At 44.0% G+C, this 25286-nt stretch overlaps 1 protein-coding gene and 1 non-coding gene across 2 annotated transcripts in view; both read left to right on the forward strand.

The window, feature by feature from the left end:
* The window catches only part of TMEM132D (transmembrane protein 132D), a 545527-nt gene that overhangs the window by 499335 nt on the left and 20906 nt on the right, over positions 1–25286 (forward strand). The gene's annotated exons all lie outside the window — the stretch shown is intronic.
* On the forward strand, positions 13762–13898 carry LOC114809841. Its single transcript, XR_003757615.1, has one exon. It is a non-coding gene; the product is annotated as a small nucleolar RNA SNORA7 (small nucleolar RNA).

Here is a 25286-nt window from a genome sequence, read left to right on the forward strand (position 1 = left end):
AATGGTATTTTTTAAGCGCTAACTCTGTGCCAGCCACTGTTCTAAGCACTGGGGTAGATACAAGGTAATCAGGTTGGTCACAGCCCGTTGTGGGCGGGGATTGTCTCTATTGGTACAGTTCTCTGCCCACAGTAAGCACTCAATAAATATGATTGAATGAATAAATGAATAATAAACTCCTTCCCTGCCCACAGCAAGTTTACCGTCTATCACAACTTATTCTTTCACACTGAGAAGCAGCATGGCCTTAGGGAAGGAGCTTGAGTCTGGAAGTCAGAGGAGCTGGGTTCTAATTCCGGCTCTGCCACTTACCTGCTGCGTGAATTTGGGCAAATGACTTAATTTCTCTGTGCCTCAATTTCCTCATCTGACAAAGAGGTTTAAATACCTGTTCTCTTTCTCCGCTAAACTGTGAGCCCCAAGTTGGACGGGGACTGTGTCCGACCTGATTAACTTATATCTACCTCTGTTCTCAATCCAGGGCTTGGCTCTTAGCAAGAGAAGCAGCGTGGCTCAGTGGAAAGAGCACGGGCTTTGGAGTCAGAGGTCATGGGTTCGAACCCCGGCTCGGCCACATGTCAGCTGTGTGACTTTGGGCAAGTCACTTAAGTTCTCGGTGCCTCAGTTACCTCATCTGTAAAATGAGGATTAAGACTGTGAGGCCCACGTGGGACAACCTGATTCCCCTGTGTCTACCCCAGCGCTTAGAACAGTGCTCGGCACATAGTAAGCGCTTAACAAATACCAACATTATTATTAAATGCCATAATTATAATAATAATGCAAGATAATAGTCATATAGTAAGGCTCAAGCTCTGAGCCTGGTTCTTGAGGCTGTTTTAGTTTTCTCAGAGTGTCTATAGTTCCTTCCGTGAAGGGAAAATGCTTAAAACTGACCACCTCGTGGCCCAGGGCGATCTCCCTTGTTGTCCAAACCAGAGAACCTCAAGATTTAGAAGAAAGGTGCCCTGGGGCTCCTGTTTTCACTTTCTGACACTGGGGAGAATCAATACAGCTTCTGAGCTGGGATTTGTTGACTATTTTCTGTTTGGACAACTTCCTGGCTTCACCCTGAAATAATCCTCTCTGTGTGAAGGATCCCAGATTAAAACCTGGATAAAATGTAAGATCATTCACAGTTCAAGATGAAAGTTACTTAATAAGCTTAGAAAATTCTGTTTTCTAGAAGTACAAACAGCCATAGGCAGGAAATCCTTGACCTCAGGTGGTTCAACTTATAACAAACAGCATTTATAGCATTTTGGAATTTATACTCTATTTTGATTTTACAACTAAACCTCCCTTAAGGCACTGTTGGGTTGGAGAGGATAGGAACCACAGGAAATGAGGAAACAATTTCTTAAAGTTATAGTGGAAAGGGAACAGGGTGTGGGGAGGTGTTTAAAGACAGGTGGTGGCGGAATGAGAGGACAGAAGTGGGAAGATTGTCGAATAGGGGAGATTATATCAAAAATCTGAAGGTTATCTGTATTTACGTTGTCTTTTACTGGTCTTAATGGAAAAAGAAATCAGACACTTGAAATCAAAATTATAGGAAGAACCTGAGTTTGCAAAAAAGGAAATATTAGCAGTATCAACTGATGAATTTTTTAGGAGTCCCAATTTTTTCTAATACAAGCATCATCTGGTCTGTACTACTTAGTAGTAAATGACTAGCTTTCCACTTGGTCTGGGTTTTTTTTTTTTCTTTCCCCACTAGAGCCTAATAAATCAATATTGACTTAAAAAGCATGAATAATGATTTGGGTGGAAGGTGCATCCCTCATGTTGGAGCATGTGAGGATATATTTCCAAACATATTGGAAGAGGCCTTCTTTCTACACACTGTGGGTATACACTGGTGACCCTATCTTCCAGCAGTATCGTCCCTTGCAAGGAATCAGTCTCTCAGTGGACTTTGAAAGATCCTACAGATGATGCCATTCATGATTCTGCGATACTCTTTTGTCTCGTAATTTTCTGTAAAGACATTGCTTTGCTAACTCACGGTTCCTTTTCCGTAATTTCTCTTTTGGGTAGAAGTATATTTTTATATAAACCTATTTCGATATTTTGGGATCTGTCAGAATTTAGGTTTATTGTTATGTTGTATTGTCCCAAGCATTTAGTACAGCGCTCTGCACACAGTAAGCACTCGATAAATACGATTGAATTTAGGTTGTATTGTACTATAGGGAAGGAACTGCTGATGTGTTGTCAGTACTCTTTAAGGCTCTCCTGAAATCAGATCTTGAGGAAGCCTCCCCTCTGCGGCGTGGCTCAGTGGAAAGAGCCTGGGCTTCGGAGTCAGAGGTCACGAGTTCGACTCCCGGCTCTGCCTACTTGTCAGCTGTGGGACTGTGGGCAAGTCACTTCACTTCTCTGTGCCTCAGTTCCCTCATCTGTAAAATGGGGTTTAAAAGTGTGTGAGCCCCACGTGGGACAACCTGATTACCCTGTATCTCCCCCAGCGCTTACAACAGTGCTCGGCACGTAGTAAGCGCTTAACAAATACCAACATTATTATTATTTATGCTCTCATTGCTCCATCCTGTATCCCCGACTGCTACATCAGAATTTTTGCATCACCCGAGCATTGGATATTCACCTCCCCGACCCACTGTAACATTTAACGTACATATCCTTCGACTCTATTGCTTCACCTACCTATAATTTACTTTAGTGCTTGCCGCCCGAACTAAATTGTAAGACCTTTGAGAGGAGAGACCCTGTCTGCTAACTCTATTGTACTCTACCCAAGCACTAAATAAGTACTGATTGATTGATTAATCCCCAGTTTTGTTACTTCAGGTGGATGGAAATGCCTGCTAGCTGAAGCGGCTGAAGGAGTAGGCATGACCACCTTAAATTTGTCCCAGTTGAACTCAGAAGCTAGATGATGAATAAAATGGGGAGTGGTCCATTAGACTATAAACTCTCCGAGAGCAGAGATTGTTCCCAAGAACCCAGTACAGTGTTCTGTTAAAAGTAGGCACTCAATAAATACTGATGATGCTACAATATTATAGAATGGCCATAAGGGAGAGCAGATAAAACCAGGAATTCTCTTCATCTTCTGTACACTGATTCCATTTTCTTAAAATGGTACTTGACAAGCGCTTATTATGTGCCAGGCACCTTATTTAGTGCTGTAATAGGTTCAAGCTAATCAGGTTGAACACAGTACATGTCCCACACCGGACTCACAGTCTTAATCCCCATTTTACAGATGAGGTAACTGAGGCAAAGAGAAATTACGTGACTTGCAATTAGTCTATTCTCTCTGTATTCCATGTGGAAAGTTCCCTCTAGAGAACAGAACCCTAGAAGGACAGTTGAGAGTTCAAGATGGGGGACCTTACATAGTACAAAATGGCTATGTGCCTCAGTTTTCCCTTTTGTGAAATGAAGAGGAGGAAGCAGGGGGACATGAAAGAGGTGAGGAAAAGTACCTGTTTCTTTACACCTTCCAAGAATGTTGAGAAGAGATGGGAGTTGTGAAATAGCTTTGAACACTTGGGAGTGATTAGTATGGTGATAGTGATGATGATGCTTTTCTGCCAAATAGGTTTTTTTGTTGTTTTTTTTTCCCTCAAATTAAATAGCTTCTTATTCTGTCTCTGGAAATTAAAACATCACTTATGAGTCTCAAGTAGCCACCTGTCAGTAGAATGAGGGTGGGATAATTAGAGCTGACACTCCAAGTCTAGAGATTTCTTGGAAGCTGAAGAAATAAGCAACCTGTCACAATATTGTAGAGCTTCCAGGATTTGGCACGGTCACAGAGCCGAAAAGACGAGTGAGACCAACGTGAAGAGACATGCTCTATCAGCTGGTTTTTTGTTGCCTGTTTCTAAAATTGCCCGTTCAGAAAACAGAAAAAAACAACTAAAAATCCAACCTACTTTGCAACATCCCTCCTCCCTGCGAACCCTGAGATAAATTAATTTTACGGCAAATTTCTCTGCTTATTTTCGGCTGTCATTCATCAAGCGGCACTAACGCACGCGTGTATGTGTGTTTGTGAGTGTGTGGCCCAAGGTTGATTTTGCATTGGGCCACACGGAATGCTGTGGCTTTCTTACTTCATCGTCATATGGGCTATTTTAAACATGGTGAGATTGAAAAGAGTTCTGAAGAGAAAGAAATCCTAGTGCTACATTTCTGGGGTCTTTAGTACAGAATGGAAAGCCTGTGGTGTTACCACTGCCCCTTTAGTGTCCTGTTGAAATTGCTTTCCAGATGAAAGTCAGAAAGATCTCTCCGTGTCTCTCGGGATAAGGAAATGAATAAGCAAAATTTTAAAAGGTGTTTCTGTTGACCTTGCGGTATAAAAATAGTCTAGTTTCAAAGCCAGAGTGTGAAATCGTGTACACAAACTCAGGTGTAGGCATTTACCACACAGTTTTCTACCCAGGCTAACCAGTCAGTGAAAAAAAAAAGGGAGTTTAATTAATAAAATGTGCCGTCAATCAATCAATATATTATTGAGGGCTTACTGCATGCAGAACACTGTGCTAAGCACTTGGGAGAGTACAACAGGGTTGTACAGACACGTTCTCTGCCACAATGAGCTTACCGTCTAGAGGGGGAGACAAAAATAAATATAAATAAATCACAGATATCCCATCTTTATTCCTGGCCACGAGCATACAGAAAACTGGTTTATTAACAAGAATAATGATAATAATATTTAAGTGCCAAGCACTGTGGTAGGTACAATGTAATGGGGTTGGATAGAATTCCTGTCCCACATGGGGCTCGCAGTCTAAATAGGAGGGAGAACATGTGTTGAATCCTCATTTTACAGATAATGAAACTGAGGCCGAGCAAAGTTATTTAATGATCTACCCGGGGACACACAGAGCAGGGAAGTGGCAGAGCTGAGCTGAGAATTCAGATTCTCTGACGGCCGGGCCCATTTTCTTTCCACTAAGCCCCACTGCGTCCTACCAAGCTGGACACCCTGAAGTCAGTTACCCATTGTGACATCTTTAGAAACTACCCCACCTTTGGCGTGTATGTCGGGGGGATTGTGGGGGTGTGTAGTCTTCCCCACAGCATTCTGTTTCTATTGTCGCAGAGCTTCCTCCACTTCCATTTCCAAGAACTTCCGGTTGTTCCAAGAAATTTCTCCCGGGATGGTCCTGTGTGTCTGTGTGTGTGTGTTTGTGAAGTTGTGTGTGTTCGATGATGCCAGTTGGTGAAGCATTCCATATTTTTTATGCCTGTTTACTTGCTTTGATGCGTACATATCTACGTGCTTGAATTAGAGACGCAGCGTGGCTCAGTGGAAAGAGTGCCGGCTTGAGCGTCCGAGGTCAAGGGTTCGCATCCCGGCTCTGCCACTTGTCAGCTGTGTGACCTGGGGCAAGTCACTTCACTTCTCTGTTCCCTCCTCTGTAAAATGGGGATTAAGACTGTGAGCCTCACGTGGGACAACCTGATTACCCTGTAACTACCCCAGCGCCTAGAACAGTGCTCTGCACATAATAAGCGCTTCACAAATACCGACATTATTATTATTAATTCTATTTATTTATACTGATGCCTGTTTACTTGTTTTGCTGTCTGTCTCCCCCTTCTAGACAGTAGGCCCGGCGTGGGCGGGGATTGTCTCTCTTTATTGCTGAATTGTACATTGTACTTTCCAAGCACTTAAAACAGTGCTCTGCACACAGTAAGCGCTCAATAAATACGAGTGTACGAATAGATGAATGAACGTATACATGCACTTGCTGACTAACTACCACTCTCAGAACTCAATACCCAAGCCCGCCCTTGGAGCCGTCCAGCACGGGGAGTAGGAGTAGGGGGCAGTGGAAACCTGGAGAGTTAAGAAGTGGGAGAAAAAGAAGAAAAGGAAGAAGCCCTCCATTAGGGGAGAGGCAGGAGAAGGAAGGAATAATTAGCAGGGAGAGGTCAAATAACCGCTGAGAACAATGGCTCTTCAGCGAAATAAACCTCTCTGCATAAGACTGCAACAAGGAGAGAAGCAGCGTGGCTCAGTGGAAAGAGCCCGGGCTTGGGAGTCAGAAGTCATGGGTCCGAATCCCGGCTCTGCCACTTGTCAGCTGTGTGCAAGTCACTTAACTTCTCTGTGACTCAGTGACCTCATCTGTAAAATGGGGGATTAACCATGAGCCTCGCAGGGGACAACCTGATTACCCTGTATCTACCCCAGCGATTAGAACAGTGCTCTGCACATAGTAAGCGCTTAACGGATACCAACATTATTATTCTTAACAACCCTCCAGAATCACCTCATCCAGTCCTCCCCCTGAATCCGTTTATGGTATTTATGGAGCTCTTACTGTGTGCGGAGCACTGGACTGAGGTTGGAAGAGTACAACACAATAGAATTGGTAGATTCGTTCCCTGCCCACGATGAGTTTACAGTCTGGAGGGCCACCGGTTCTTCCTCTGGCAATCATGTAAAACACCTTAGAGAAGCAGCGTGGCTCAGTGGAAAAGAGCCTGGGCTTCGGAGTCAGAGGTCATGAGTTCGAATCCCAGCTCTGCCACTTGTCAGCTGTGTGACTGTGGGCGAGTCACTTCATCTGTAAAATGGGGATTAACTGTGAACCTCCCGTGGGACAACCCGATTACCCTGGATCTACCCCAGCGCTTAGAACAGTGCTCTGCACGTAGTAAGCGCTTAACAAATACCAACATTATTATTATCACCTTTGATAGGCTGATTCTTTCAGTCCTTTGTATTCTACCCTCCCTGGTGTCAGAATAGGCCTCTTTCTACAACCACACCAACAAACGGCAACGATGGATAATTCGACCCCTCGCTTTTTCTGCAGACAGCTGACTTTTTCAAGATAGCGATTATTATAGCGGTGTGGAATTTCCTAGCATTCCCTAAATGTTGAGGATGGTAAACTTTTCCATTCCTGGTTATTGACAGTGATGATGACTCGCTCCAAAGCTGATGGCAAGTTCTCCGTTCTCTTCCTTAAGTTTTCATCCTCAGAAGGTATGTGAAGACGAACCCTGAAATATTGTTGCGTCGCTTAAAGATTCAACCCTTGCCCAGATGAAGGTGGAATGTCCCATACTGAACTATGCAAATAGTCAAATATGAGGCACGTTGAAGTCAGAATATCTGTAAGAAGAGCCTAACCAGATTTGATCTTCTTTTAAGATTCTGTCAGATATGGTTTAAAATATCATTTTGAGACGGAATAGATCTGAATTTTAGAGTGGTAGTTTGAATTATGAATCGTAATAATTAGCCATTCTTCATGGAAACTCTAAGCTTATGCAGTCCTGACCTTGAGGTGGCAATATTAAATGAATTCAAGTGAAATCTCGCTAGCAGCTTGTCATTTTGCTTCCTAGATTAGTTTTTTAATATAACAAAGTTCATTTTTAATTTTGCTTATTGCACTTAATAAAGACTACCTACCATGCCCTTGGAAAAAAAAAAGATCAGCTAAAATGAACTAAGTTGGTTCAACAAACATATTTTCTAAATGAATTTTAGGTAAGTATTGCTTCAGCCTATACTTTGGAAACAAGATACTAATACTAGCGTTTAAGACTGTCTTTCAGCTTCCACATTAGCTCCTTTTTCCACGAGTTTTCTCTTTACACTCAGACCTTGGCGTGCTTTTTTAGTCCTGGAGGGTCAAAAATAGTCATGGAAGGCTTGAGTTTCGATTGGACCGAATACCTTTTCCAAAAGGAAACACATCTACTGATAAAGTGCTCGTGCTTTTGATTCTAATTTCAGAAATTAATATCTTGTTTCCTTTTGCTGCATATTCACTTCAGAACACTAGCATTCTCTTAGTTTAATATTCCTTGAGGTCATTTCTTCAGCACTGAAACACTGTAGCAGTCAGTTACCGTGACCCTGGTGTAATTCTGATGGTGGGCTTGGAATTGTGTAATATTTCTCGGCTGGCCAAGCGTTGATCTCCAGACAATAATAATAATGTTGGTATTTGTTAAGCGCTTACTATGTGCAGAGCACTGTTCTAAGCGCTGGGGGAGATACAGGGTAATCAGGTCGTCCCACGTGAGGCTCACAGTCTTCATCCCCATTTTACAGATGAGGGAACTGAGGCACAGAGAAGTTAGTGACTTGCTTACAGTCACACAGCTGACAAGTGGCCGAGCCGTTCGAACCCATGACCTCTGACTCCCAGGTCCAGGCTCTTTCCACTGAGCCACGCTGCTTCTCCTGTGTGTTAGCTCTTCTTCACATGCTGTGTGACTCACGGTGCAAAACTAGGTGACGTGTGCTTTATTGTTTATTTTTGTGCAGCCATGGGGCGTTGCAGTGGGCCACTTTTCTATGCCTTTCAGCAGCAACGGTGCCCCCCGGCCCCCGCCCAAGTAGACCCAGGCTGAGAAGGGTTGCAGTGCCAGTTTTTGCCCCAGTCCCTCCAACTGCCCCAGCCCCTTTTTTAAAAAAACTGGTATTTGTTTAGCACTTACTATGTACAAGGCACTGTACTGAGAGTGGGCATAGATATAAGATAATCAGGTTAGCCACAGTTCCTGTCCCACATGGGGCTCTCACAGCATGGCTCAGGGAGAAGCGCATGGGCATAGGAGTCAGCGGTCATGGGTTCTAATCCCGCTTCCACCCCTTGTCTGCTCTGTGACTTTGGGCAAGTCACTTAACGTCTCTGTGCCTCAGTGGCCTCATCTGTCAAATGGGGATTAAGACTGTGAGCCTCATGAAGGACAACCTGATTAGCCTGTATCTACCCCCAGCGCTTAGAACAGTGCTCGGTGCCTAGTAAGCACTTAACAAATACCGACATTATAATTATTAATAATCTCCATTTTAATAATTATAGTAATTATGGTATTTGTTAAGCACTTACTGTGTGCCAGGCACTGTACTAAGCCCTGGGTGGTTACAAGCAAACTGGGTTGGACAGTCTTTGGCCCGCACAGAGCTCACAGTCTTTGCTATTGTTTTAATGAGACGTTCTTCCCCTTGATTCTATTTATTGCCATTGTTCTTGTCTGTCTGTCTCCCCCCGATCAGACCGTGCGCCCGTCAAAGGGCAGGGACTGTCTCTATCTGTTACCGATTTGTCCATTCCAAGCGCTTAGTACAGTGTTCTGCACATAGTAAACGCTCAGTAAATACTAGTGAATGAATGAATGAATTCCCCATTTTACAGATGAGGTAACTGAGGCACAGAGAAGTGAAGTGACTTGTCCAAGGTCACAGAGCAGACAAGTGGTGGAGCCAGGATTAGAAGCCAGGTCCTCTGGGTCCCAGGCCTGTGTTCTTTCCACTTGGCCACACTGCCCCTGCTCCAGCCCTTCCTGCTGCCACGGCCCCTGCTTCAGCTTCCTACCACAGCCCCTATCCTGGCTGTCTCTTCCTCACAGTGCCGTCCCTCTCACCGGAGCGCCTGCTCACCCTCCGTTTGAAGGAATTCTTTTTATCCGCAGCTCTCAGCCATATTATTCATTCATTCATTCAATAGTATTTATTGAGCGCTTACTATGTGCAGAGCACCGTACTAAGCGCTTGGAATGTACAGATCGGTAACAGATAGAGACAGTCCCTGCCCTTTGACGGGCTCACGGTCTAATCGGGGGAGACGGTCAGACGAGAACAATAGCAATAAATAGAATCAAAGGGTTTTGGTTTGCAGCTCTTCAGTTATTGAGGCTTGGCCACCCCTGTAATATTATCACAACAAAGACCAAGAATGTCCAAGCTGTAGGCCGGAGGGACATGGAGCCTCTGAGAGCTATATCACTATAAGAACTATAAAATTCAAGTATTCCCAAATGATTTCAGGAAGAACTATTTGTCATGTTACTGATCAATACTCACTTATTCTTCTTTTAAAAAGCCTAGGGCGTATAAACCCTAAGTCAGTCAGTCAGTCACCACTGTGTTGGAAAACAAGTCATCTTTAATTCTTTTGCTAAATAACTGCCTACTTGGGTAGATCATAATTCCCTTCCTCTCAGTTAAATTTTTTTTGCAAATTTGCAAAGTCTGTAAAATGTACAAACTGTACAAAAGTGTTATATAATAATAATAATGTTGGTATTTGTTAAGCGCTTACTATGTGCAGAGCACTGTTCTAAGCGCTGGGGGAGATACAGGGTAATCGGGTTGTCCCACGTGAGGCTCACAGTTAATCCCCATTTTACAGATGAGGGAATTGAGGCACAGAGAAGTTAAGTGACTTGCCCACAGTCACACAGCTGAAAAGTGGCAGAGCCGGGAGTCGAACTCATGACCTCTGACTCCGAAGCCCAGGCTCTTTTCCACTGAGCCACGCTGCTTCCAAGCCACGCTGCTTTGTGAGTGCTTTTGGAATTCTCTATACATAACAGTTTTTCCTTAGGGCTTTTCTGTTTCTTTTTTTTAATATTTGTTGGCCAAAAGGGAAAACCCAAAAAATGATTCTTGGAAGATATTCTTAAAATGCCAGAATATATCATGTTGTTGCTGTGCCATTTGCTAAATAATTATGAAATGATTTATAAAATCATCAAACTAATCTGTCATTTGGATTGTCTTTCTTTATATTTGAATACTTGGCCAGGAAGAAATTTGGTATGAATATGTTTGGGATTTTAGGGAGCTGAACATTTTCATATTCAATTCTGTAGTTTTGAGCTATTGAGGTGCATGGAAAAGTTTCTGCTGTGATTTAATTGAGTGGAAAGACAGAATCAGGAAAATGTGTGTACTTTGGTAGATTTAATATGACTATGAGGGTGACTTCCTTGAGAAAAAATGTGTTCATCCATTTTATGACTGTCTCTCTTCATGATTTTTGTTCTTTTCAAGCTCTTAGTATGGTGCTCTGCACACAGTAAGTGCTCAATAAATATGATTGAATGAATGAATGAACAATTTCATTGATCCATGGATTAAATTATTTTTCAGAGGCTTCTATGAAACAAACAACTTAGTTTGGTTTTCAGATTGTCCCCAAACACACTACATACTTACTATATCAAAAGAAATGTGACATTGTTTCCCCCACTCCTGCTCTACTTCCAACTGATGGATTTGTGAATATTACTGGTAAATCCCTTCATATAAGAAATGATGGTTTTATTTGTAATCGTGAAGCTTTCGTAATAAAGATAGAAAGCCTTTAATTCTTGATTTTAAAGTCTGAGGTCTTATTTGGATGAATGGAAGCATCGTTTTGTAAAATGTGATTTATTTAAGGTATTATGAAGTGGGATGATATGAAAGATATGTCAAAGATGTATACCCGAGAGGATTCTGAATCATTACCTAATATAAGATAAACTTCTGCCAAATGGATTTTTAATACAGTATGATTATTTCAAAAGCATCCCCCACCATCCTGACAATTTGTGCCTATTTTTATACTGTAATTAGCCATACCCCCCGGTCCAGATGGAATGCTTCTAGCCTGAGAGTGTTCAGGAACTGTAGTTTGCGTTAATTAAATCAAGATTGGGGAAACCTAAAGTGACAGTTGTCTCTGACAAACCAATGCATATCCACATTTCTAATATACACAGATTTAATACAATTGTCATTACCACGTACATGACGATACACGTTACCATTTCTTTGTGCATATGTATTGGGGCACACTGTGTCCTTTTTCCAGATTTGCTCGTTGGTACGTTCTCGAACTGTACATTTCCTTTTGGCAGTTAGTCCTTATAACTTACCACTGCATTCATTTCTTTTTCTCTTGGAAATTAGGATATGCTTTTTTTCATTGTTTGGCAGAAGCACAGCCAGATATGTGCCTACTTTTCCTTTTCACTCATAGAAACCTGGTTGAGGATTTTTTTTAGTAATTTACAGTGATATCCTTCTTTTTATACTGCACGTGGGACCGAAGGTTGAGACAGGGAGGGGAAAAGATCTTATTTTAGGATTAAAAGTTTCAGGTGCTGAAGGAAACGATTGTCGTCAATAACTTTTAACTCCTCCCTAATCCTCCCAAGGAATTTAATAGTACAAGACAGAAACCAAAACATCCTGCTAGCCGAGTCACAGAGCAGGAGGAAGCTGTTTAATATTCATGGAGTGTATCATTAACACAACTAGAAATTGCAATTTTCAAAGCCGTTCCATAGTAGGTTTAATCGATCAATTAATGTTACTTATTGTGCGCTTACTGTGTGCGTAGTAAGCATTTGGGAGAGTACAATACAACAACAGAACTGGTAGGAACATTTCCTGTACCCAGTGAGCTTACAGTCTAGAGGGGGAGACAGATATCAATATTGCTAAAGTATTTGTAGATTTATATCCTCTTGACTGTAACTCGTTGTGGGCAGGGAATGTGTCTGTTTATTGCTGTACTGGAGTCTTCCAAGCGCTTAGTACAGTGCTGTGCACACAGTAAGTGCTCAATGAAAGCAATTGAATATGTGGGTGGGTGGGTGTGCGCGGGCGCAGTGTGCGGCTGAAGTTGGGGTAAATTCCCAATGTCCGAAGTCACAAATCCAAGAGCGAGGTTTAAGCATAAGGATGCAATTCCCTGATTCCTCTTTTGGAAGTGCTTGACTCCCAACAGCCCAGTTAATAGAGAGACTCTGGATGCTAATAATAATAATGATAATTATGTTGGTATTTGTTAAGCGCTTACTATGTGCAGAGCACTGTTCTAAGCGCTGGGGTAGACACAGGGGAATCAGGTTGTCCCTCGTGGGGCTCACAGTCTTAATCCCCATTTTACAGATGAGGTAACTGAGGCACAGAGAAGTGAAGTGACTTGCCCACAGTCACCCAGCTGCCAAGTGGCAGAGCTGGGATTCGAACTCATGACTTCTGACTCCAAAGCCCGTGCTCTTTCCACTGTCTTCCCAGTTTGAAGGAACTGAATTCCCAAACAGGTCTATTGTTCTGCTCTGTTGTACTGGCAGAATGCCCTTCTCATATGGCACTGGGAACGCAGTCAACCTGAGAGAAGCTTGGACATCTCTGCATGGCAAACGCAGGCACCAGAATGTTTCCTGCTGCTTTGGAGAGGGGGAGGCTAAGTAAGACGTTTATGGTTAATTCCAGGTCATGTCTTTCGGGAATACAATATCCTCTCACACCTCATTCATAGAACATTAGTAGTGATAGTATTTAGTGATCACCCACTATGAACGATACACTGTGAGAAGCCCTTGGGGAGGGCGGAGAGGGGGTGCAAAGCTTTCCAAGTATACAAAACAAAGAAGTCCTGCATTTTCTGCTCACAGGAGCTTATATTCTTATTGGGTAGACAGAGGAGCACATAAATAAGTTCTAAGTGCTAGTGATGGTTAGCACTTGTGTGTATTTTTATAGTGTCGTAAATACTTCTGTGGCGCTCTTCCCCATTAGAAGGTAAACTCCTTGTGGGCGGGGACCATTTCACCTCATTCATCCTTTGTGCTATTTACTGAGCCCTTACTGTGTGCAGAGCACTCTACTAAGCGCTTGGGAGACTACAATATGGCAATAAACAGTCACTTTCCCTCCCCATAACGAGCTTACAGTCTAGAGTGGGGGAGACAGACGTCGATACAAATAAATAAAATTACAGGTGTGTACATTATTCTCTACCTCCAAAAGTCCCTGTATGGTACACCCCATCAATGGGCCCTAGATAAATTTATATATAATAATAATATGTTCGTTAAGCACTTACTATGTGCCAGGCACTGTACTAAATGCTGGGGTGGGCACGGTCCCTGCCCCACGTGAGGCTCGAGGTCTCAATCCCCATTTTATAGATGAGGTAATTGAGGACTACTTCTCTGATTAACATTACTACTTATGAGTTTCCCCTCTCAGGGTCGCACCTGGAGAGTTTCCAGTCTTCTACCAGTCATGGCTACTGGGGGAGAGTCAAGCAGAGGCCTACCTATTCCATTCCTAGCTTGGCCAGTGGCTAGTGAGTGGAAGGCCATCTGCTACAAGTCAAAACTCACCCATGCCGGGCAGCAGCGGCATGGGAGAGAGTCGAGGGAGGAGGCTCGAGTTTACCGTGGGGAAGAAGGCAATGGTACACCACTGCTATATTTTTACAAGAAAACTCTATGGATCCACTACCAGAACGATTGCAGATGGAGAGCGGGGCGTTCTGGGAGAGATGTGTCCGGGGTGTCGCTGTGGGTCAGAAACGACTCGGTGGTATAAGGCAAGACTTAGGACTTGAAGTTCTAGAAATCATCTACCTTATCTTCAAAGGGGACTGCAGAGAGGATTCAGAGAAGGACTTAGTGCCTACAAGTGAATAGGAAAGAGTCATCGAACAGAGGAGAGATATCAACAATAATAATGGCATTCGTTAAGCGCTTGCTCTGTGCAAAGCACTGTTCTAAGCGGCTGGGGAGGATACAAGGTGATCATTTTGTCCCACGTGGGGCTCCCGGTCTTAGTGCCCATTTTACAGATGAGGTAACTGAGGCCCAGAGAAGTGAAGTGACTTGCCCAAAGTCACACAGCTGACAAGCGGCAGAGCCGGGATTTGAACTCATGATTTCTGACTCCCCAGCCCGTGCTCTTTCCACTGAGCCACGCTGATACCTTGCAGAGGATATTTTCTGCCAATCAGTTACAAGAGCTAAACAGGAGCTAAGGGATACCTTGTCCCCTGCATCCTTAAATAAGGTCCAGGTTTGACACACGTGCTTTTCATCTGAATGCGCAGTTTCTAATCATCTCAAAACTCAAAAAACAGCTTCTGAAACTGGAGCCGCAAGGTGGTAAAACGTGATGAATGCCTTCACAATTTTCAAACCCGTCCATATGATCTGAAGTTCTTGAAATGATTTCTGAATGCACTCTGGAGAGTTGAATGGATTATATTCCCATTAAAATTTAACAAAGAGGATTTGGGGGTTTGGTTAAGTTTACATCATTTTGCTTTCTAAAAATGTGAACGGTACCATTTAGGGAGAGGGTGAGGCTTATTTTATATTATGCTATAGGCAGTTCCTCAAAAATGTATATTCACTAACCATCCTATTTCTTCCTCTCTACTGAATACAATTATTTTAGAACGATGCCTCACTCAGGTCTTTTTTTAAGCTTGACTATATTTCATGGCCCGTGGGAAATACAGTTGCTTAATATCTAGGCTGGGTATTTATTGGCATTAATGAGTTTCCAACCTGCTTATCTAGTGTCTACTCCGGTGCTTGGCATATATAAGCATTTAGCAAGTACCATAATTATTACCAGTTATTAAAAGCACATCTCCTGCAATAGGCCTTCCTTGACTAAGCCCTCATTTCCTCTTCTCCCACTCTCTTCCGGGTCACCCTTGCACTTGAATTTGCCCCTTCTATTCACACCTCCCTCAGTCCCAGAGCAGTTACTATAGTTTTAAAATTTAAGATATAATTTAAGATATAATTCAAGACTGTAAGCTCACTGGGGGGCTTGTCTACAAACTCTGTTATATTGTGCTCTCCCAAGCACTTGGTATAATGCTCTGCTCGTTAGCTCTCAATAAACAGGACTGATTAATTAATTGTGAGCTCTGAATGGAACAGGGACAATGTCAAACACCTGGATTCTAACCTGCCTGCTCTGTGACGCGGGCAAGTCCCCTGACTTTTTTGTGTCCTCATCTGTAAAATGGGGATGTTACCTATTCTCCCACCCCTCAGACTGTGAGCCCTGGATGGGACAGGATTTGTGTTTGGTCTGATTGTGTTTGATCCCCACTCCTAGTCCCACAACACTTAGATCTGTATCTGTAATTTTTTCTTTATATTAATGTCAGTCTCCCCCTCTAGACCGTGAGCTCATTGTGGACAGGGAATGTGTCTGTTTATCGTCATATTGTACTCTCCGAAGCTCTAAATACAATTGACGGACTGACTGAAGTCAAGGCTTGGCCTATAGTAAACACTTAGCAGATATTATCATTAATATCTGATACATCATTAGCATTACTAAGTGGAGAGTAGAGAATACAATGACTTCACCCCCTTAATTCACACCCAGAGGTAGAAGTGCCTTCTCAAACTCTTTAAAACCCAACCGTGTCCCTTAAATCTCAGTTGCATCTGTCTGTGTTCCTCTGCCAGTGTGGAGATGCGTGAAAGGCCTGTGCTCTACCTCCGACAGTATCGATTTGGGCAGCCCTTATTAATATAATTTCCCTTCCTAAATAATACACTTTTGCTTGTGGCAAAGAAATGCATTTAACGCATATTGCTAAATCGGCAAATACCTTGTAAGCCTGCCAAGACCGTGGGGCTGTATTTGAAATATGCATTATGATTGGAGAAAGTTTATGCCAAGCCAAGGCAGGATTACTGTCCTTCATCGCTATGTATTAAACTCAGAATCCCCAAGCTTAGAACCTGCCTATAATACAGAAAAAGTGGCGGTTATTAATCCTCAAGCTTCTGAACTGTTCTATGTGCTTTTTGTTTCCAAATTTTCCTTCCATTCCAGCCTGTCTCTTAGGGATTGGGGGTAAGTAAAGCATCGCGTTGCCTCTCCGAACCCAAACTCCATGAAACAGAAGTAGCGGGAGAGGCCGGGTCAGGACGTCTCCGCAGGAAAAGAGTCTCAAGGATCTCGGTTTCAGAGGGACATTTGCATCATCATCAAAATGCCTTCTTGACAGGCCAAAATAATCAGTTAATTCTGATTATTCAAGCTCCCTGTCTCTGCACACGTGCAGGCATGACCAATGGTTGGAATAGAAATCTCCATACTCTTTTCCTGGATCTCTGGTGAAGTTTGGATGGGAAAAGAGAGATGCCTCTGGAACTTTCTTCAGGAACCTAAACCAGGTCAATATTAGCAGAGCCAAGTTAGCCCGGTGCCCAGGACTGAGCATCCTCTCTTTGCTGGGAGGCACAACAGCCGTCTGAAACTGGCTGAGATTATGGCAACACAGAGAAGCAGCACGGCCAAGTGGATAGAGCATGGACCTGGGAGTCAGTAGGATCTGGGTTCTAATCCCGACTCTGACATTTGTCTGCTGTGTGACCTTGGGCAAGTCACTTAGTTTCTCTGTGCCTCACTTACCTCATTGGTAAAATGGGGATTAAGACTGTGAATCCCACTTGGGACTGGGGCTGTGTCCAACCTGATAAGCTTGTATCTACTCCAGTGCTTAATACAGTGCCTGGCATGTAGTAAGCACTTAGCAAATACCATATTTTTAAAAAAAGTATCCAAAGACTTGGTGCTACAATTTATTCGGATGACTCTGCTTGTAAATATGTCTACATCTGCTTCCCCCATTCAAGTGTAAATTTCTTGTGGGCAGGGACTGCATTTCATTTAGCCACCATTCTTTCCAAGAGTTTAGCGCAGTGCACTGTACCCACTGAATACTCAATGAATGCCATTATTATTATTCATTCCGAAGGCTGGGTCAGCCTTGTGAAATCACCAATATGAATCTAACAAAATCAGTAAAGAAACACTTCTTCCCCCAGAAGAAAATAGGCAAGGAATTTGATACCACAGGAATTGTGAGGAAAGCTATTCTCAGGCAACGTGGGGCAACGATAAACTGCTTTTTATGAAGGAGCCGTTTCTGAATGCGTCGGCCCGATTCGTGAAGGTGCAATAATAATCATTGTAGCATCCGTTAAGCGCTTACTATGTGCCAAACACTGTACAAAGCGCTAGGGTAGGTACAAGATAATCGTGTTGAACACGGTCCCTGCCCCACATAGGGCTCATAGTCTTATCCCCATGTTACTGGTGAGATAACTGAGACACAGAAAAGTGAAGTGACTTGCCAAAGTCACACGGCAGCCAAGTGGCAGAGCCGGGATTAGAACCCAGGGCCTTTGGACTCCCAGGCCCGGGCTCTTTCCATTAGGCCACGCTGCCTTTAGCAGCCCCACTAGTGGGAGTGAACAGTACCCCCTCTCATTCCGGGTACCCCTTGCTCCTCTGACTTTTCCCTCCCAGTCTCATTGGGAACCTTACTGAAGGCAGGACCCGTGAGCCATTTTTTCTTTTTCCTGGAAGGAAAACATTATGGACTTCAGTGTCACTTTCTGATGGCCCATTGCAATCCGTCGGATTATGAATAATTGCCCCAAGAAGCCTGGCTCAGAACATTCTTTTTATCGTCGCATTCTTTTTTAACTCAAATTAATCTTCAGAAACTTGCTAGAGAACTGTATTTCCTGGCCTGAACAGTAATAATAGTGACAGTCTCTGAGGGGGGCGATGATCTCAGAGCACTCTGAGGGAGAGCAACTTTGACAGCAGGAACCAACCATAAACCCCTTTCGGGCAGAAGAGAAATCAACTCCATTAAGTTTCCCTTATTAATTTCCCTCAAGTTTTACCTCCATTAATTTTCCAATACTCTGAGCCATAGGGATCCCTCAGGCCACTCAGTCAATCAGTGGCATTTACTGAGTGCTTACTATGTGCAGAACACTATACTAAGCGCATGGGAGAGTAGAGAAGCAGTGTGGCTCAGTGGAAAGAGCACGGTCTTCGGAGTCAGAGGTCATGGGTTTGAATCCCAGCTCTGCCACTTGTCAGCTGTGTGACTGTGGGCAAGTCACTTCACTTCTCTGGGCCTCACTTCCCTCATCTGTAAAATGGGGATGAAGACTGTGAGCCTCACGTAGGACAACCTGATTCCCCTGTATCTACCCCAGCGCTTAGAACAGTGCTCTGCACATAGTAAGCGCTTAACAAATGCCAACATTATTATTATTATTACAATAGAGCAGAGTTGGGAAACACCCCCTGCCACAAGGAGCGGAGACTAGAGCTTACACGCTAGCGCTTGTGAATTTATTCATTCATTCATTCAATTGTATTTACTGAGCGCTTACCGTGTGCAGGGCACTGTTCTAAGCACTTGGGAAAGTACAATACAGCAATAAAGAGTGACCTTCCCTGCCCACAACCAGCTCACAGTCTGGGGGTGGAGGGGCGGAAGACAGACATCAATCCACATAAACAGATATAAATAAATAAAATTACAGATATATACATAAGGGCTGTGGGGTGGGGAGAAGGGGAAAGAGCAAAGGGAGAAAGTCGGGGTGATGCAGAGAGAGTGGAAGATGGGGAAAAGTGGGGCTTAGTCTCGGAAGGCCTCTTGGAGGAGATGTGCCTTCAGTAACGCTTTGAACGACGAGGGGGGAGGGAGGGGGAGTAATTGTCTGTTACATCCTCCTTAGCATTCAGATTTACAAGTCTACTCTATTTATTTGAACCACTCCCATTGTAAATATCTTTATCTTCAACTCCCAAGACTGTAAGCTCTGTGTAAAAGCAGTATTATTATTTATTAAGTGCTTACAAAGTGCTGGAAAGGAGTATGCAGGTGGGAATTAGACCTTATGAGCAGGGGGTGGTGTCATTTCATTATTCAATACTTCCCAAGGGCCTTGGTCGGTGCACTGCACCAAGCAGCCCTGCCCAGTGGGTAGAACACATGCATGGGAGTCAAAAGGATCTGCGTTCTAATCCCAGCTCCGTCACTCGTCCTGTGTGACCTTGGACAAGTCACTTCACTTCTCTGTGCTCCAGTCACCTCATCTGTTAAATGGGGATTAAGACTGGAGCTCCATGAGGGACAGGGACTGGGACCAAACTGACAACCTTGGATCTCCCTTGTATCTACCCCAGTAAGCACTTAAACAGATACTATAAAAGAGTAGATGCTCAGTAAATGCCACTATTACAAAGACAACTATTTTGTATTCTCCCAAGGGTTTAGTATAGTGCTCTGCCCACAGAAGAAGAATAATAGCATTTATTACTACGTGCCAGGCACTGTTGGGGTAGATACAGAAGTGCCTCAGTAAATCAATCATGTTGAGTGCTTACTCTGTGCAGATCAATAAATGCTATTTTTTTTTTGTACTTAAGCACTTACTATGTGCCAGGCACTGTCCTCCTAGAGTAGATACAAGCTAATGAGGTTTGACATCGTTCCATGTCCTACTTGAGACTTACAGTCTTAATCCCCATTTTATAGATGAGAAAACTGAGGCATGAAGAAGTGAAGTGTCTCACCCAAGTTCACACAGCAGACAAGTGGCGGAGCTGGGATTAGAACCCAGGTCCTTCTGACTCCCAGGCTAGTTCTCTAAGCTGCTTCTCTAGGTCGATGGCAGAGCTGTCACTAAATCCAGGTCTCCTGACCTCCGATCTGACGTCCCCCATCTCCAGTTCCCCATGACCTCGTCAACAAATAGACATCAGCACTGTTACTATCAATAATATTAGTTCTTTCCAAAATAATCTTGAGAACTCAGCTCCAGTTTGATTTTTCCCTTTTCTACCATCCACTGCCGTGTTCAGTTTAATAGAAATTTCTGTAGTGAAAGTCCTCCGGAGGTAAGGTGGGAGTGAAGTCAGCCAAGTGGAAGCACATACAATTGTTAAGGCATAGCAGGGAGAGGGCTTTTGCAAAGGGCAAAAAGTTGTAAGTACAAGCTATTGTATTTCCAAAACACTTGGTCCGCGATCTTTATAGAGCCAAAGGAATGTGCCCAAAAACCTGTGCTGATCCAGGTGTTCCAGCATAGCCAGAATGGGTCCAAGGTGATGGAAGGGCCTTAAGCTCGAGACGGAACAATGTCCTGGGCTCGGAAATCTTGTGTTTTGCAAACAGCGGCAACTCCGTCTGCCCCACACCGAGCTGAGTAGCCTCCTCCAAGAACCCGGCAGCAAGCTTCCTCTGTTCGGGCTACAATCTGCCTTCAATCACGTTTACTCTAACGCCCCTCGCCTTGAACTTTAAAAGGGTACATTTGAGTAAAAGAACAAAGGCTTGGGGCTTTTCCTTCTCTCTAACCTCAATTTCTTTTCTTTTATTAAAGAGAGATTTAAAGTAGCTTTCACCCACATGTTTGGTGTGCACGCACGCACACACAGATACTGGAGGGTAGATTAATCCAGTGGCCCTAAACCCAGCAGGGCTGCTGTATTTTCCTACAAAATTGCCCCACTTTTTTACATAGAGGTGAGGCTATTACACAGGTCATGTAAGAACTAACTCTTAACAATTAGGGGAGAGCAAAGAGGAAATAAAGGAGGAGGAAAGGAGGGGAGGATGAAGGTGAGAAGGTTCCTGGAAATTGTGTCTCTTCATTCTATCTCAGTGAATTAACTCCAACTCTGTGATGTTGTGGCCTCACCACCCCCTCTGCACCCCCCCTCCCTTGGCTTTTGTGGGGAAGGGTAATAAAGAATCAGTGAACTTCTTTCCCCTTCCATCACCTTGCCCCCTCCTACCTCTCCTCCCTTCTCTCTTTCTACTGCCCACCCCGCACGCTCTGCTCCTCTGCCACCCAGCTCCTCACCGTCCCCCGTTCTCGCCTATCCCGCCGTCGAACCCCGACCCACGTCCTCGACCCCCTGGCCCACGTCCTCCCGCTGTCCTGGAATGCCCTCCCTCCTCACCTCTACCAAACTCTCTTCCGCTCTTCAAAGCCCTACTGAGAGCTCACCTCCTCCAAGAGGCCTTCCCAGACTGAGCTTCCCCTTTTTCCTCTGCTCCCTCTGCTGCCTCTCTGCCCCCCCCAACCTCCCCTCAGCTAAGCCCCCTTTCCCCTCTTTTCCCTCTGCTCCTCCCCCTCTCCCTTCCCCTCCTCTCAGCACTGTGCTCATCTGCTCATTTGTATATATTTTTATTACCCTATATATTTTGTAAATGAGGTGTACATCCCCTTGATTCTATTTATGGCTATTGTTTTTGTCTGTCTGTCTCCCCCGATTAGACTGTAAGCCCGTCAATGGGCAGGGATTGTCTCTATCTGTTGCCGAATTGTACATTCCGAGCGCTTAATACAGTGCTCTGCACATAGGAAGCGCTCAATAAATACTATTCAATGAATGAATGAATTTTGTCACCCACCAGAATCGCCTCTACCAACTCTTTTATACTGTACTCTCCCAAGTACTTAGTACAATGCTCTGCACACAGTAACTCAGCACATACTAACCTTCTCACTGCACCTCATCTCATCTATCTCACCCCCGACCTCTCACCCACATGCTACCTCTGGCCTGGAATGCCCCCGGTCCTCATAGCAGACAGATAATTGCTCTCCCCAACTTCAAAGCCTTATTGAAGGCACATCACCTCCAAGAAGCCTTCCCTGACTGAAGCCCTCCTCTCCTCTTCTCCAACTTGCTTTAGCATCGCCTGACTCGCTCCCTTCATTCATCCTATCTCCCATCCCCACGGCACACATGTATATATCTGTCATTTATTTATAATAATAATGGTGGTATTTGTTGAGTGCTTACTATGTGCAAAGCACCGTTCTAAGCGCTGGGGGGATACTTGTAGAAGTGCCTGGAGCTAATCCCGTCCCAACTCCACCTAGTCCCAGCATTCTGCTCTTACCATAGCCGCCCCCGCGGAATCCCTCCTTGCATTCAATAAACTCCCCACCCCAGACCCCCAAACGGCCTAGGAAGGGGAAGAGACAACGACTTCTCTGTCAAATGGTTGAAGTGGAGATCCAAACTTCAGAAGAAACAACTCCTGCCTTCCCTAACTTAAAATAAAACCATCATGAAACGAGGACAGTGATGGGGGAAAATAAGTCATTTCCACTGGAAGTTTAATAGAGATAAAAGGGAAGAGAGAGAAATCTCTGCTTAGATTATTGTATTATCTTGATCTGCCCACCATCCAAAAAAAAAAATGAGAGGGCTTTAAACGTATTTTCTTTATTTACATAAGAGTTCCCTAGTAAGCTGGTAATCGTAACTGGCAAGGGAAAAAGGAGTATACCACAACCATAGTCATAATATTATTAAGTGCTTACGGTGTGCAGAGCATTGTACCCAGGGTGGTATTTTCCATGACACAGTTAGAACATGTATTAAAAGGTCCCTTTAGCAAGTATTCTGACCTTCAGAAAACTACTAATAACAGTAATCATTTTCTAAGCACTTAGCACAGGCCAGGCATGGGTAAACAAACACAAGACAGACACAGTCCCTGTCCCACATGGAATTCACAGTCTGAAGGAGGAAGGATGGATATTTTATTCCCATTTTACAGATAAGGAAACTGAGGCACAGAGAAATCAAGTGGCTTGGTCAAAAATCACTCAGCTGTCAAATGCCAGAAGCAAGATTAGAACCCGATTCTCCTGGCTCCAAATCCTGGGCTGTTTTCACTAGGCCACAAAAACCAGCTCTCACTGAGTTCCAGGGTCATGTACAAGGGTAGAATTTAGGCTTGAATTTGAGAATTCCTTTAACACAAATTTAGAATGTTGTTCTTTATGGGGGTTAAGCCCCATTGACTTTCAGAGGGTCTGCACAAGGGCTCCAAGTTCACGGATCACTTTGTCTTTATGAGTGAGTTTAATTGGTCTCCAGGTAGGGATATTTCCTCTTTCCTTCCTTCCTTCCCTCCCTCCCCATCCATCCTCAAATCCTTTTTTTCCAGAAGCTTGGTCCAGAATTCAGTTCTTTCTTTTCAAGGTGTTCCATGCGTCACCTAGATTCAGTATACAGAGTCAAAACTATTATTGTTATTCATAATAAATAGAATTTATATCGTCTGTCTCCCCCCCCCAGACTATAAACTCCTGATGGGCAGGGAGCGTGTCAACCAATTTCATTCTACTGTACTCTCCCAAGCACTTAGGACAGTGCTGTGCATGCAATAAGGGCTCAATAAAAAAATTAAAAAGAAAGAAAACCCTCTTCCAAGAGAATCAATTCATGGTGTTTCTCATTTGTTACCAGAGTGGACTGATTCCTAAGGAGGTTTTGCCCCAGCACGGGGTAATATATGCCTAGAGTCTGGGGCTGGAGATCTGGGTTGATATAATTGTTCACTTCTGCCAAGTCTGAGCAAAGAGTCAAGACAGCTTCTCAACCTTCTCAGATCTGTCTTTCCTAAAAGAAAATACCAGGAACATAAATCGTACCACAAAAGCCAGTGATATTTAAATAAGATTTAAATTCATTCGGCTTTTAAAAAGAAAAGTAGGAAATGGTATTAAATTCAAATAAGTGCAGGATTATGCATACCGGAGTCAGAAATATTAAATATATCCACATAATGGAATAGAGGGGCTGGCTGGTAATGGATTGTGAAAAGGTTCAGAGTTTTAATAGATCATTCCAATCACCAGCCCTGTAAAGTAGTAGTGAATAAATTATTTGACACGTGCATTACCCATGGATTTCAACTAACGGTCGTGAACGGGTCTCGTCAACTCACCCAGACACTTACATTATTCCCCAATACATCTCTCAAGGAACCAGAGTCAAGGTTGGTATGTTCATTCCATCGTATTTATTGAGCATTCACTGTGTGCAGAGCACTGTACTTCAGGAGAGGACTATGGGCTGGCAATGCAGGAATGTCAAAATAATTAAAAGGGCCTCGGCACCCCTGTGGATTCGCACACCAGTGGTCGAGGCGTGCTTTTACCGATGAATAGCATTTGATGAGAGTTTTTTCTGAACACTGAACTAAGCCCTTGGAGACTCCCAATCCCTACCTTACGGTCCAATAGTAGAGACAGACACCAAAATACGTTACAGGTAGGAAGGGGCAACGGAGTTTAAAGAGCTCTACAGAAGTTGCACCGGAGGGAGTACTTGAGTCCTTAGAGGGTGACTGCATGATGCAGAAATGCTGAAGTGGCAATAGGAGGTGGGAATTGAGAGTTAAACAGGGAAGGCCTGATTGCAAGTGATATCGGTTGCTCTTTTTCAGTCCGCCCTGCCTTCCTTAAGGCGTAGGCACGCAGACTTCCTTCTCAGGCCTCTGAGCCTCAGCCCAAGTAAGCCCAGAGCCATGGGTCCCCTTGTTCCTGCCCCTGTTCATCACACCAGCTTTTCCCACGCCGTCTTTCAAAATGAGCATTTAAGACCCACCTCCTCCAGGAAGCATCTCTGATTTACAGTGGCGATTTAGTCCGGCTAAATCCCGTAGGAACTAAGAGCCCGCCCTAGTTTGAGGACACTCATGGACTACTCACTCTAGATAGCCCATCCTCCAAGCAGCCAGCACAATCCTTGACTGAGTGTTCTCCTTTCAGTGCATATTGCTAATTTTTGTATTAATTTCCATATGTATTTCATTCATTCATTCAGCCGTGTTTATTATTAATAATAATAATAATGTTGGTATTTGTTAAGCGCTTACTATGTGCCGAGCACTGTTCTAAGCACTGGGGTAGACACAGGGGAATCAGGTCGTCCCACGTGGGGCTCACAGTCTTAATCCCCATTTTGCAGATGAGGTCACTGAGGCACCGAGAAGTGAAGTGACTTGCCCAAAGTCACCCAGCTGACAAGTGGCCGAGCCGGGATTCGAACCCATGACCTCTGACTCCAAAGCCCGTACTCTTTCCACTGAGCCACG

The sequence above is a fragment of the Ornithorhynchus anatinus genome, chromosome 2 (genome assembly GCF_004115215.2).
Source record: "Ornithorhynchus anatinus isolate Pmale09 chromosome 2, mOrnAna1.pri.v4, whole genome shotgun sequence".
Taxonomy (NCBI): domain Eukaryota; kingdom Metazoa; phylum Chordata; class Mammalia; order Monotremata; family Ornithorhynchidae; genus Ornithorhynchus; species Ornithorhynchus anatinus.